Source organism: Grampus griseus, assembly GCF_964374135.1.
Source record: "Grampus griseus genome assembly, chromosome: 1".
Classification (NCBI taxonomy): Eukaryota; Metazoa; Chordata; class Mammalia; order Artiodactyla; family Delphinidae; genus Grampus; species Grampus griseus.
In genome coordinates, this window is record NC_139017.1 from 120,440,207 (window position 1) to 120,453,313 (window position 13,107).

A 13,107-nucleotide genomic window follows, 5' to 3' on the forward strand; every position below is an offset into this window, starting at 1 on the left:
TATCAAATATAAAATATAGGATCTTTTCAAGTAGAAAAATAAAAATTTCTTTTCAATTTTTCCTCATGATTTTAAACTACATCATGCAAAAGTTTGAACTATTATTATTTTAAAATATAGTTTGATTCAAGGGGGAAAACAAAGAAGAAAGTCCTGGTTCTAATCTGGCTCTGCTATTATCTAACCATATAAAGTTTACCACTGTTCTTCTCTTTGATTCAGTTTCTTCACCTCTAATTAGAAGGGATTGTAATCAGGTGCTTTTAAAGTTCTTTTATATCTTTAAAATATTGATAGTATGATTCAGCTGAATACTATAAATTGCATAGCATTCTGCATATAGAGAAGTTTTGTGGAGTTATATATATATATATATATAAACAAAACAAAACAAACAAACAACAACAAAAAAAAGACTTTAAAACAAAGTTAAAGGAAAGCAAAAGGAATTCACCATCAACCTTTCCAGCCCTCCCTTCAATTCCCATCTGAATAGCACACTTCCTTTTCACTCATCCCTTTGGACAAACCCAAACTTTTGAACAGCCTTGACCAGAGTTACTTATTATATCTTTCATTGGATGCTCTCATTTGCATTTTCTAAAATGGTCCCAAAAGAATGTGTCAAAGAGAATATTTAATATTACATTAAAATGCCTTATCAGGCACATTATGAAATTGATACTAATGGCACTTCTTCTCCATAGAGCTGGAACAGTTTTAATGGTCCAACACTTGTCACCATTTTGGCAAAGTCTAAAATACTTTCTAAAGGTCTTTTTTAAAACAAAATATGTTCTTAGAATTTTTTCCACTAGACTCTGCATTGCTTTTTTAATGTGCCACACTTTCTCTATTCTGTAAAATATTCATCATGCAAAAGTTATATAAACATAAAAAATTTATACAATTTCAAGTCTGGAAAAAAAGAGAATGACTTGTTAGAAAATTTGTATTAAGTGACAACACCTGAACTGATAAAAAATAAAAATAAAAAAGTCTGAGTCATATCACATAATATATCCTGAAAAGAACTGTTAAATTATAATGTCAACATGAAGTCCCTGTGCCATAATAAAATGTCTGCTTTGTAAAATCATTCCCTGGTGAATTGGGGACCTAATGTTTGGAAGTGAATGAAGAAAAAAAAGTATTTTGTAGCTTTAATTTGCCATCAACTATACTTGTATAAATTTGCTGGCACTTCAGAATATGACACATTAGGGCAGCACTTGTCCAGAGAATGAAATGCTCCAACAGTGCAAATTAGAGTTTTGGAAGCAGGTCTTCTCTTTCAATCCATTTGGGCATTATTTAGCACATTGGAGTGGCAGATTATTAAATAGTATCCCTGTGGCCTGAAAGAAAGAATATTCCTCCCAGATTTCATAGACTATTTTCTGTGACTAGAGGGATTACATGATAGGACTTGGCTCATTTTAGTTACTTGTACTGAATAGATTAAGATATTATGAAATATCAAAGTATTGTAATTACTATCTATAAATTGTAAGCAATTATGTAAATGCTTTGCTCAGTAATTATTTTAAGGTTCTTTAAATTATTTATTATATGGTTAATTAGTATGGTAGGCCAAAAGTGAGTAACTAATCAGCTTTTTAAAAAGATGACCCAGGGATTCATGAAAAATCTGGATTCATATTGGATTATGATAGCATCATTCTGATTGAAAGTATTAAATCATTTCTCAATTTTATTTTAAATATGACACATGCAGGTCTTATTAAGATATATATTTCGAAGAAGGTACTGTTGAGTAAGTTGAAATAAAATTTCCAATTACATTATAATAAAAGATTGACTTCTTGACAATGTGCCCAGTGTCTAGTATTTTAGATAGAATTATTAAAGTCATATTTAATTGATTCACATGATACACCTTTACACTATATACTCATAATTTATAGAGTTTGTATACATCATTTGAGCAGACAAAAATCACATGAAATATTATTTAACGATAGAGCATATTGCTGAGTGGACAGAGAGTAAATTGAAAAGAGGAATCTTGTATAGAGAAGAAGGAAAAGCAATTAAGTTTTTAAGTGGAAATAAATACAGATTTTCTTTTTCTCTTTCTGAGAGAGAGAGAGAGAGAGAGAGAGAGAGAGAGAGAGAGAGAGAGAATATCTGCCTGTTATAATTTCCCCTAAGAAACCTAGTGATTCTTTTTCTAAGTTTAAATATCAGCAGATACCACATGGTATAATTGACAAACTTGGGTGCTCTAGATATAGTTTTGCTTTGAAGTTTATTTGAAATTCAGAGAGGAAATAAAGTGAAAATGAACTATATAAAGTAAATTAAAAAATGTGTCTACCACAAAAGATAATACTTCCTAAAATATTGTTTGAACTCAATCTTGCTGAGTTCTTTTTTTTTTACTTTAACATGTTTTCTATTTGCTATTTTTGTTGTTGATACCAAATTTATTGCATTATGATACAAAAATGTGATTTGTTTGATAAGATATTGAAATGTGCTGAGACTTTTGAGGTCTACTAAGTAAACTTGGAAAGAACATTTAGTAATTATGATAAATCTGTGTGTGGGGGGGGGAGGGAGGCTAATTACACAAAATCATCATGAAGTTATTGAATATTAGAGATAGAAGTAGTTCAATATCCTTGTTTTGCAGATAAGATAACCAAGCCTGAAAGTGACTCAACTGAAGATTCATGAATTTTAGAGAGACTGATCTCCAAGTCACCTGAAGTCCAGTCTAGTGTTTTCAACACAGCTCTCTGAGTCATAAACTCTAATTGCAGGAATGTTTTCAGACTGCAGGAACTCACAAAAAAATCTTTAAAGAAAATTTTATCATGTAAGTACAGTATTACTTAATTGGATATTGATATTTATTTAGCACATTTTTTGGTTTGCATTACTTAAAAAATAAGTGATTCAACTAGTGGCTGATTTATTTTGCATAATGAAATTGCAAAAATAATTACACCAATAATACATTGGTATAATTGTTTGGTAATAGCCTATGATGCAATGTGTTATTTTTTGTATTATTTATTTCAAAGCATTTATCAAGCCTTGGGGGGATTTAGGAATACTGCAGTAGGTGCCTGAATCCACATATGCATATGCACTTACTCAAATAAGGGATATTGGATGTATGGATATAGTAATGAGCCTCTGTATACAAAGTACAATTACTTTCATGAGTTATCATCAGGAGTAATATTAAAACATATATGTGTATACATATACATGCATGCTCACACATGTAAATACATAAACATATATACATAGATAGTCTTGAAAAGTTTGAGAAATACTGGTATCTATTACTGCCATGCACCATGCTATAAGTGAGAATTTGCTGTTTTTTTAGTTTTAAAAGCATTGGGGGTTTTTTTGCACTTTTTAATAGCCATTGTGTTCTGTATCTGTTGTTTTTACTCATGTATTTCTGGCTTGCATCCTAATTATTTGTAAATATATTATATTTTACTTTATTTTATTTTATTTATTATTTATTTATTTATTGTTTAACATTGTTATTGGAGTATAGTTGCTTTACAATGGTGTGTTAGTTTCTGCTGTATAACAAAGTGAATCAGCTATACGTATACATTTATCCCTATATCACCTCCGTCTTGCGTCTCCCTCCCACCCTCCCTATCCCACTCCTCTAGGAGGACTCAAAGCATGGAGCTGATCTCCCCGTGCTATGCAGCTGCTTCCTACTAGCTGTCTATTTTACATTTGGTAGTGTATATATATCCATGCCACTCTCTCACTTCATCCCAGATTACCCTTCCCCCTCCCCGTGTCCTCAAGTCCATTCTCTACATCTGCATCTTTATTCCTGTCCTGCCCCTAGGTTCTTCAGAAACGTATTTTTTTCTTAGATTCCATCTATAGGTTTTAGCATATGGTATTTAATTTTCTCTTTCTGACTTACTCCACTCTGTATGACAGTCTCTAGGTCCATCCACCTTACTACAAATGACTCAATTTCGCTTCTTTTTATGGCTGAGAAATATTCCATCGTATATGTGTGCCACATCTTCTTTATCCATTCATCTGTTGATTGACAGGTTGCTTCTGTGACCTGGCTATTGTAAACAGAGCTGCAATGAACACTGTGGTACATGAGTCTTTTTGAATTATGGTTTTCTCAGGGTATATGCCCAGTAGTGGGATTGCTGGGTCATATGGTAATTCTATTTTTAATTTTTAAAGAAACCTCCATACTGTTCTCCATAGTGGCTGTATCAACTTACATTCCCATCAATGGTGCAAGAGGGTTACCTTTTCTCCACACACTCTCCAGCATTTGTTGTTTGTAGATTTTCTGATGATGCCCATTCTGATTGGTGTGAGGTGATACCTCATTGTAGTTTTGATTTGTATTTCTCTAATGATTAGTGATGTTGAACATCCTTTCATGTGTTTGTTGGCAATCTGTATATCTTCTTTGGAGAAATGTCTATTTAGGTCTTCTGCCCATTTTTGAATTAGGTAGTTTGTTTTTTTGATATTGAGCTGCATGAACTGCTTGCAAATTTTGGAGATTAAACATTTGTCAGTTGCTTTGTTTGCAAATATTTTCTCCCACTCTGAGGGCTGTCTTTTCATATTGTTTAGGGTTTCCTTTGTTGTGCAAAAGCTTTGAAGTTTCATTAGGTCCCATTTGTTTATTTTTGATTTTATTTCCATATCTCTAGGAGGTGGGTCAAAAAGGATCTTGCTGTGACTTATCACATAGAGTGTTCTGCTTATGTTTTCCTCTAAGAGTTTTAGAGTGTCTGGCCTTACATTTAGGTCTTTAATCCATTTTGAGTTTATTTTTGTGTATGGTGTTAGGGAGTGTTCTAATTTAATTCTTTTACATGTAGCTCTCCAGTTTTCCCAGCACCACTTATTGAAGAGGCTGTCTTTTCCCCATTGTATATTCTTGCCTTCTTTATCAAAGATAAGGTGACCATACTTGTGTGGGTTTATCTCTGGGCTTTCTATCCTGTTGCATTGATCTATATGTCTGTTTTCGTGCCAGTATCATATTGCCTTGATTACTGTAGCTTTGTAGTATAGTCTGAAGTCTAGGAGCCTGATTCCTAGAGCTCCATTTTATTTTCTCAAGATTGCTTTGGCTATTCAGGGTCTTTTGTGTTACCATGTAAATTATGAAATTTTTTGTTCTAGTTCTGTAAAAAATGCCATTGGTAGTTTGATAGCGATTGCATTGTATCTGTAGATTGCTTTGGGTAGTAGAGTCATTTTCACAATATTGATTTTTCCAATCCAAGAACATGATATATCTCTTCATCTGTTTGTATCATCTTTAATTTCTTTCATCAGTGTCTTATAGATTTTGGCATGCAAGTCTTTTATCTCCTTAGGTAGGTTTATTCCTAGGTATTTTATTCCTTTTGTTGCAGTGGTAAATGGGAGTGTTTCCTTAATTTCTCTTTCAGATTTTTCATCATTAGTGTATAGGAATGAAAGAGATTTCTGTGCATTAATTTTGTATCCTGCTAATTTACCAAATTAATTGATTAGGTCTAGCAGTTTTCTGGTAGCATCTTTAGGATTCTCTGTGTATAGTATCATGTAATGTGCAAACAGTGACAGTCTTACTTCTTCTTTTCTGATTTGGATTCATTTTATTTCTGTTTCTTCTCTAACTGCTGTGGCTTAACTTTCCAAAATATGTTCAGTAATTGTGGTGAGAGTGGGCAACCTTGTCTTGTTCCTGATCTTAAAGGAAATGGTTTCAGTTTTTCACCATTGGGAACAAAGTTGGCTGTGGGTTTGTCATACATAGCCTTTATTATGTTGTGGTAAGTTCCCTCTATGCCTACTTTCTGGAGGGTTTTTATCATAAATGGGTGTTGAATTTTATCAAAAGCTTTTTCTGCATCTATTGAGATGATCATATGGTTTTTCTCCTGCAGTTTGTTAATATGGTTATTACACTCACTGATTTGCCTATACTGAAGAATCCTTGCATTCCTGGGATAAATCACACTTGATCACGGTGTATGATCCTTTTAATGTGCTGTTGGATTCTGTTTGTTAGTATTTTGTGGAGGATTTTTGCAGCCTCCCAGAATGAGTTTGGGAATGTTCCTCCCTTTACTATATTTTGGAAGAGTTTGAGAAGGATAGGTGTTAGCTCCTCTCTAAATGTTTTGTAGAATTCACCTGTGAAGCCATCTGGTCCTGGACTATTGTTTGTGGGAAGATTTTTAATCACAGTTTCAATTTCTTTACTTGTGATTGGTCTGTTTATATTTTCTATATCTTCCTGGTTCAGTATCGGGAGGTTGTGCTTTTCTAAGAATTTGTCCAATTCTTCCAGATTGTCCATTTTATTGACATAGAGTTGCTTGTAGTAACCTCTCATGGTCCTTTGTATTTATGCAGTGTCACTTGTTACTTCTCCTTTTTCATTTCTAATTCTATTGACCTGAGTCTTCTCCTTTTTTTTCTTAATGAGTCTGGCTAATGTTTTACCAATTTTATTTATCTTCTCAAAGAACTCGCTTTTAGTTTTATTGATCTTTGCTATCTTTTCCTTCATTATTTTTTTTCATTTATTTCTGATCTGATCTTTATGATTTCTTTTCTTCTGCTAACTTTGGAGGTTTTTTTTGTTCTTCTTTCTATAATTGCTTTATATGTAAGGTTAGGTTGTTTATTTGAGATGTTTCCTGAGGTAGGATTGTATTGCTATAAACTTCCCTCTTAGAACTGCTTTTGCTGCATTCCATAGGTTTTGGGTCATCGTGTTTTCATTGTTATTTGTTTCTAGGTATCTTTTGACTTCCTCTTTGGTGCCTTCAGTGATGTCTTGCTTATTTAGTACAGTACTGTTTAGCCTCCATGTGTTTGTATTTTTTACAGATTTTTTCCTGTATTTGATATCTAGTTTCATAGCATTGTGGTCAGAAAAGATACTTGATACAATTTCAATTTTCTTAAATTTACCAGGGCTTGATTTGTGACCCGTGATATGGTCTATCCTGGAGAATGGTCCATGAGCACTTGAGAAGAAACTGTATTCTGTTGTGTTTGGATGGAATGTCCTGTAAATATCAATTAAGTTCATCTTGTTTAATGTGTCATTTAAAGCTTGTATTTCCTTATTTATTTTCATTTTGGATGATCTGTCTATTATTGAAAGTAGGGTGTTAACGTCCCATACTATGATTGTGTTACTGTCTATTTCCCCTTTTATGGTTGTTAACATTTGTTTTATGTATTGACATGCTCCTATGTTGGGTGCATAAATATTTACAATTGTTATATCTTCTTCTTGGATTGATCCCTTATTCATTATGTATTGCCCTTCTTTCTCTTGTAATAGTGTTTATTTTAAAGTTTACTTTGTCTAATAAGAGAACTGCTACTCCAGCTTTCCTTTGATTTTCATTTGCTTGGATTATCTTTTTCCATCCCCTCGCTTTCAGTCTGTATGTGTCCCTAGGTCTGAAGTGGGTCTTTTGTAGAAAGCATATACAGTTCTTGTATTTGTACCCATTCAGTCTGTCTATGTCTTTTGGTTGGAGCATTTAATCCAGTTAATTTAAGGTAATTATCAATATGTACGTTCCTATTACAATTTTCTTAATTGTTTTGGGTTTATTATTGTAGGTCTTTTCCTTCTCTTGTGTTTCATGCCTAGAGAAGTTCCTTTGCCTAGAGAAATTCCTTTAGCACTTGCTGTAAAGCTGGTTTGGTGGTGCTGAATTCTCTTAACTTTTCCTTTGTTGTTAAGGTTTTAATTTCTCCATCAAATCTGAATGAGATCCTTGCTGGGTAAACTTGGTTGTAGATTTTTCCCTTTCATCACTTTAAATTTGTCCTGCCATACCCTTCTGGCTTGAAGATTTTTTCTGCTGAAAGATCAGCTATTAAACTTATGGGGATTCCCTTGTATGTTATTTGTTGCTTTTCCCTTGTTGCTTTTAATATTTCTCTTTGTATTTAATCTTTGATAGTTTGATTAATATTTGTCTTCACATATTTTTCCTTGGTTTTATCCTGTATGGGACTCTCTGCCCTTCCTGGATTTGACTATTTCCTTTCCCATATTAGGGAAGTTTTCAACTATAATCTTTTCAAATATTTTCACAGTCCCTTTCTTTTTCTCTTCTTTTCTGGAGCCCCTATAATTCAAATGTTGGTGCATTTAGTGTTGTCCCAGAGGTCTCTGATTTTGTTCTCAGTTCTTTTCATTCTTTGTTCTTTATTCTGCTCTGAGGTAGTTATTTCCACAATTTTATCTTCCAGGTCACTTATCCGTTCTTCTACCTCAGTTATTCTGCTATTGATTCCTTCTACAGAATTTTTAATTTCATTTATTGTGTTGTTCTTCATTGTTTGTATGCTCTTTAGTTATTCTTGGTCCTCATTAAAACTTTCTTGTACTTTCTCCATTCTATTTCCAAGATTTTGGATCATTTTTACTATCATTACTCTGAATTCTGTTCAGGTAGACTGCCTATTCCTCTTTGTTTGCTTGGTCTGGTGGGTTTTTACCTTGTTCCTTCATCTGCTGTGTGTTTCTCTGTCTTCTCATTTTGCTCAACTTACTGTGTTTGGGGTCTCCTTTTAGCAGGCTGCACGTTCATAGTTCCCATTGTTTTTGCTGTTTGCCCCCAGTGGGTAATGTTGGTTCAGTTGGTTGTGTAGGCTTCCTGGTGGAGGGGAGTGATGCCTGTGTTCTGGTGGATGAGGCTGGATCTTGTCTTTTTGGTGGGCAGAACTGTGTCCAGTGGTTTATTTTGGGGTGTTTGTGACCTTATTATGATTTTAGGTAGCCTCTTTGCTAATGGGTGGCATGGTGTTCCTGTCTTGCTAGTTGTTTGGCATGGGGTGTCCAGCACTAGAGTTTGCTGGTCGCTGAGTGGAGCAGTGTCTTATCATTGAGACAAAGATTTCTGGGATAGCTCTCACTGATTGAAATTATGTGGGGCTTGGAGGTCTCTGGTTGTCCAATGTCCTGAACTCAGCTATCCTACGTCAGGGTCTCAGGCCTGATACCTGCCCGGAGCACCAAGAACGTGTCAGCCACACGGCTCAGAAGAAAAGGGAGAAGGGATGAGGGGAAGATGGCAGAAGAGTAAGACACAGAGATCATCTTCCTCCCTACAGATACACCAGAAATACTTCTACACGTGGAACAACTCCTACAGAACACCTACTGAACGCTGGCAGAAGACCTCAGACCTCCCAAAAGGCAAGAAAGTCGCCACGTACCTGGGTAGGGCAAAAGAAAAAAGAATAAACAGAGACAAAAGGATAGGGATGGGACCTGCACCAGTGGGAGGGAGCTGTGAAGGAGGCAAGGTTTCCACACATTAGGGAAGCCCCTTCATGGGCAGAGACTGCAGGTTGCGGAGGGGGAAAGCTTCGGAGCCGCGGAGGAGAGCACAGCAATAGGGGTGCGGAGGGCAAAGTGGAGAGATTCCTGCACAGAGGATCGGTGCCGACTGGCACTCACCAGCCTGAGAGGCTTGTCTGCTCACTTGCTGGGGTGGGCGGGGCTGAGAGGTGAGGCTCCGGCTTTGGTTCGGAGCACAGGGAGAGGACTCGGCTAGCCGGAAGGGAGTTCGGGGAAAAGTCTGGACCTGCTGAAGAGGCAAGAGACTTTTTCTTCCCTCTTTGTTTCCTGGTGAGCGAGGAGAGGGGATTAGCCCTGCTTAAAGGAGCTCCAGAGATGGCCGTGAGCCACGGCTAAAAGTGAGGACCCGAGACGGGCATGAAACGCTAAGGCTGCTGCTGCCACCACCAAGAAGCCTGTGTGTGAATACAGGTCACTATCCAAACCTCCCTTCCGGGGAGACTGTGCAGCCCGCCACTGCCAGGGTCCCGGGATCCAGGGACAACTTCCCCCGGAGAACGCATGTCACGCCTCAGGCTGGTGCAAAATCACGCCGGCCTCTGCTGCTGCAGGTTCACCCTGCACTCTATAGCCCTCTCTCCCCCTGGACTGAGTGAGCCAGAGTCCCCGAAGCAGCTGCTCCTTTAACCCCGTCCTGTCTGAGAAAAGAACAGACGCCCTCTGGTGACCTACACGCAGAGGCGGAGTCAAATCCAAAGCTGAGCCCCCGGGAGTTGTGAGAACAAAGAAGAGAAAGGGAAATCCCTCCCAGCAGCCTCAGAAGCAGTGGATTAAAGCTCCACAATCAACTTGATGTACTCTGCATCTGTGGAATACATGAATAGACAACGAATCTTCCCAAATTGAGGAGGTGTACTTTGAGAGCAAGATTTGTGTTTTTTCCTCTTTTTGTGAGTGTGTATGTGTATGCTTCTGTGTGAGATTTTGTCTGTATAGCTTTGCTTCCACCATTTGTCCTAGGGTTCTATCGTTCTGTTTTTTGGATTTTTTTTCTTTTTTTAAAAAAAAATTTTTTCTTAATAATTATTTTGTATTTTAATAACTTTATTTTATTTCATTTTATCTTCTTTCTTTATTTCTGTCCTTCCTTCCCTCCCTCCTTGCTTCCTTCCTCCCTCCCTCCCTCCCTCCCTCCCTCCCTCCCTGCTTTCTTTCTTCCTTTCTTTCTTTCTTTCTTTCTTTCTTTCTTTCTTTCTTTCTTTCTTTCTTTCTTTCTTTCTTTCTTTCTTTCTTTTTGTCTTTCTTTCTACATTTTCTCCCTTTTATTTTGAGCCGTGTATATGAAAGGCTTTTGGTGCTGCAGCCAGGAGTCAGTGCTGTGCCTCTGAGGTGGGAGAGCCAACTTCAGGACACTGGTCAACAAGAGACTTCACAGGTCCACATAATATCAAACGGCAAAAATCTCCCAGACATCTCCATCTCAACACCAGCATCCAACTTCACTCAATGACCAGCAAGCTACAGTGCTGGACACCCTATGCCAAACAACTAGCAAGACAGGAACACAACCCCACCCATTAGCAGAGAGTCTGCCTAAAATCATAATAAGTTCACAGACACCCCAAAACACACCACCAGACATGGACATGCCCACCAGAAAGACAAGATCCAGCCTCATCCACCAGAACACAGGCACTAGTCCCCTCCACCAGGAAGTCTACACAACCCACTGAACCAACTTTAGCCACTGGGGACAGAAATCAAAAACAACGGGAAGTACAATTCTGCAGCCTGCACAATGGAGACCCCAAACACAGTAAGATTAAAAAAATGAAAAGACAGAAAAACACATAGCAGATGAAGGAGCAAGGTCAAAACCCACCATACTAACAAATGAAGAGGAAATAGGCAGTCTACCTGAAAAAGAATTCAGAATAATGATAGTAAAGATGATCCAATATCTTGGAAATAGAATAGACAAAATGCAAGAAACATTTAACAAGGACCTAGAAGAACTAAAGATTAAAAAAAAATGATGAACAACTCAATAAATGAAATTAAAAATACTCTAGGTGGTATCAGTAGCGAATAACTGAGGCAGAAGAACGAATAAGTGACCTGGAAGATAAAATAGTGGAAATAACTACTGCAGAGCAGAATAAAGAAAAAAAGAATACAAAGAACTGAGGACAGTCTCAGAAACCTCTGGGACAATATTAAATGCACTAATATTTGAATTACAGCATTTACAGAAGAAGAGAAAAATTAAGGGACTGAGAAAATATTTGAAGAGATTATAGTTGAAAACTTCCCTAATATGGGAAAAGAAAAATTTAATCAAGTCCAGGAAGCACAGTGAGTCCCATACAGGAAAAATCCAAGGAGAAATACTCCAAGACACATATTAATCAAACTGTCAAAAACTAAATACAAAGAAAACATATTAAAAGCAACAAGGGAAAAACAACAAATAACACACAAGGGAATCCCCATAAGGTTAACAGCTGAACTTTCAGCAGAAACTCTGCAAACCAGAAGGGACTGGCAGGACATATTTAAAGTGATGAAGGAGAAAAACATGCAACCAAGATTACTCGACCCAGGAAGGATCTCATTCAGATTAGATGGAGAAATTAAAAACTTTACAGACAAGCAAAAGCTGAGAGAATTCAGCACCACTAAACCAGCTTTACAACAAATGTTAAAGGAACTTCTCTAGGCAAAAAACACAAGAGAAGGAAAAGACCTACAATAACGAACACAAAACAATTAAGAAAATGGGAATAGGAACATACATATCGATAATTACCTTAAATGTAAATGGACTAAATGCTGCCAACAAAATACACAGATTGGCTGAATGGATAGAAAAACAACACCCATATATATGCTGTCTACAAGAGACCCACTTTGGACCTAGAGACACATACAGACTGAAAGTAAGGGGATGGAAAAATATATTGCATGCAAATGGAAATCAGAAGAAAGCTGGAGTAGCAATTCTCATATCAGACAAAATAGACTTTAAAATAAAGACTATTAGAAGAGACAAAGAAGGATACTACATAATGATCAAGGGATTGATCCAAGAAGAAGATATAATAATTGTAAATATTTATGCACCCAACCTAGGAGCACCACAATACATAAGGCAAATACTAACAGCCATAAAAGGGGAAATCGACAGTAACACAATCATAGTAGGGGACTTTAACACCCCACTTTCACCAATGGACAGATCATCCAAAATGAAAATAAATAAGGAAACACTAGCTTTAAATGATACATTAAACAAGATGGACTTAATTGATATTTATAGGACACTCCATCCAAAAACAACAGATTACACATTTTTCTCAGATGCTCATGGAACATTCTCCAGGATAGATCATATATTGGGTCACAAATCAAGCCTAGGTAAATTTAAGAAAATTGAAACTGTATCAAGTATCTTTTACGACCACAACACTATGAGGCTAGATATCAATTAGAGGAAAAGATCTGCAAAAAATACAAACACATGGAGGCTAAACAATACACTACTTAATAACGTAGTGATCACTGAAGAAATCAAAGAGGAAATAAAAAAATACCTAGCAAAATTGACAATGGAGACATGATGACCCAAAATCTATGGGATGCAGCAAAAGCAGTTCTAAGAGGGAGGTTTATAGCAATACAATCCTACCTTAAGAAAAAGTAAACATCTCGAACAAACAATGTAACCTTACACGTAAAGCAATTAGAGAAAGAAGAACAAAAGAATCCCAAAGTTA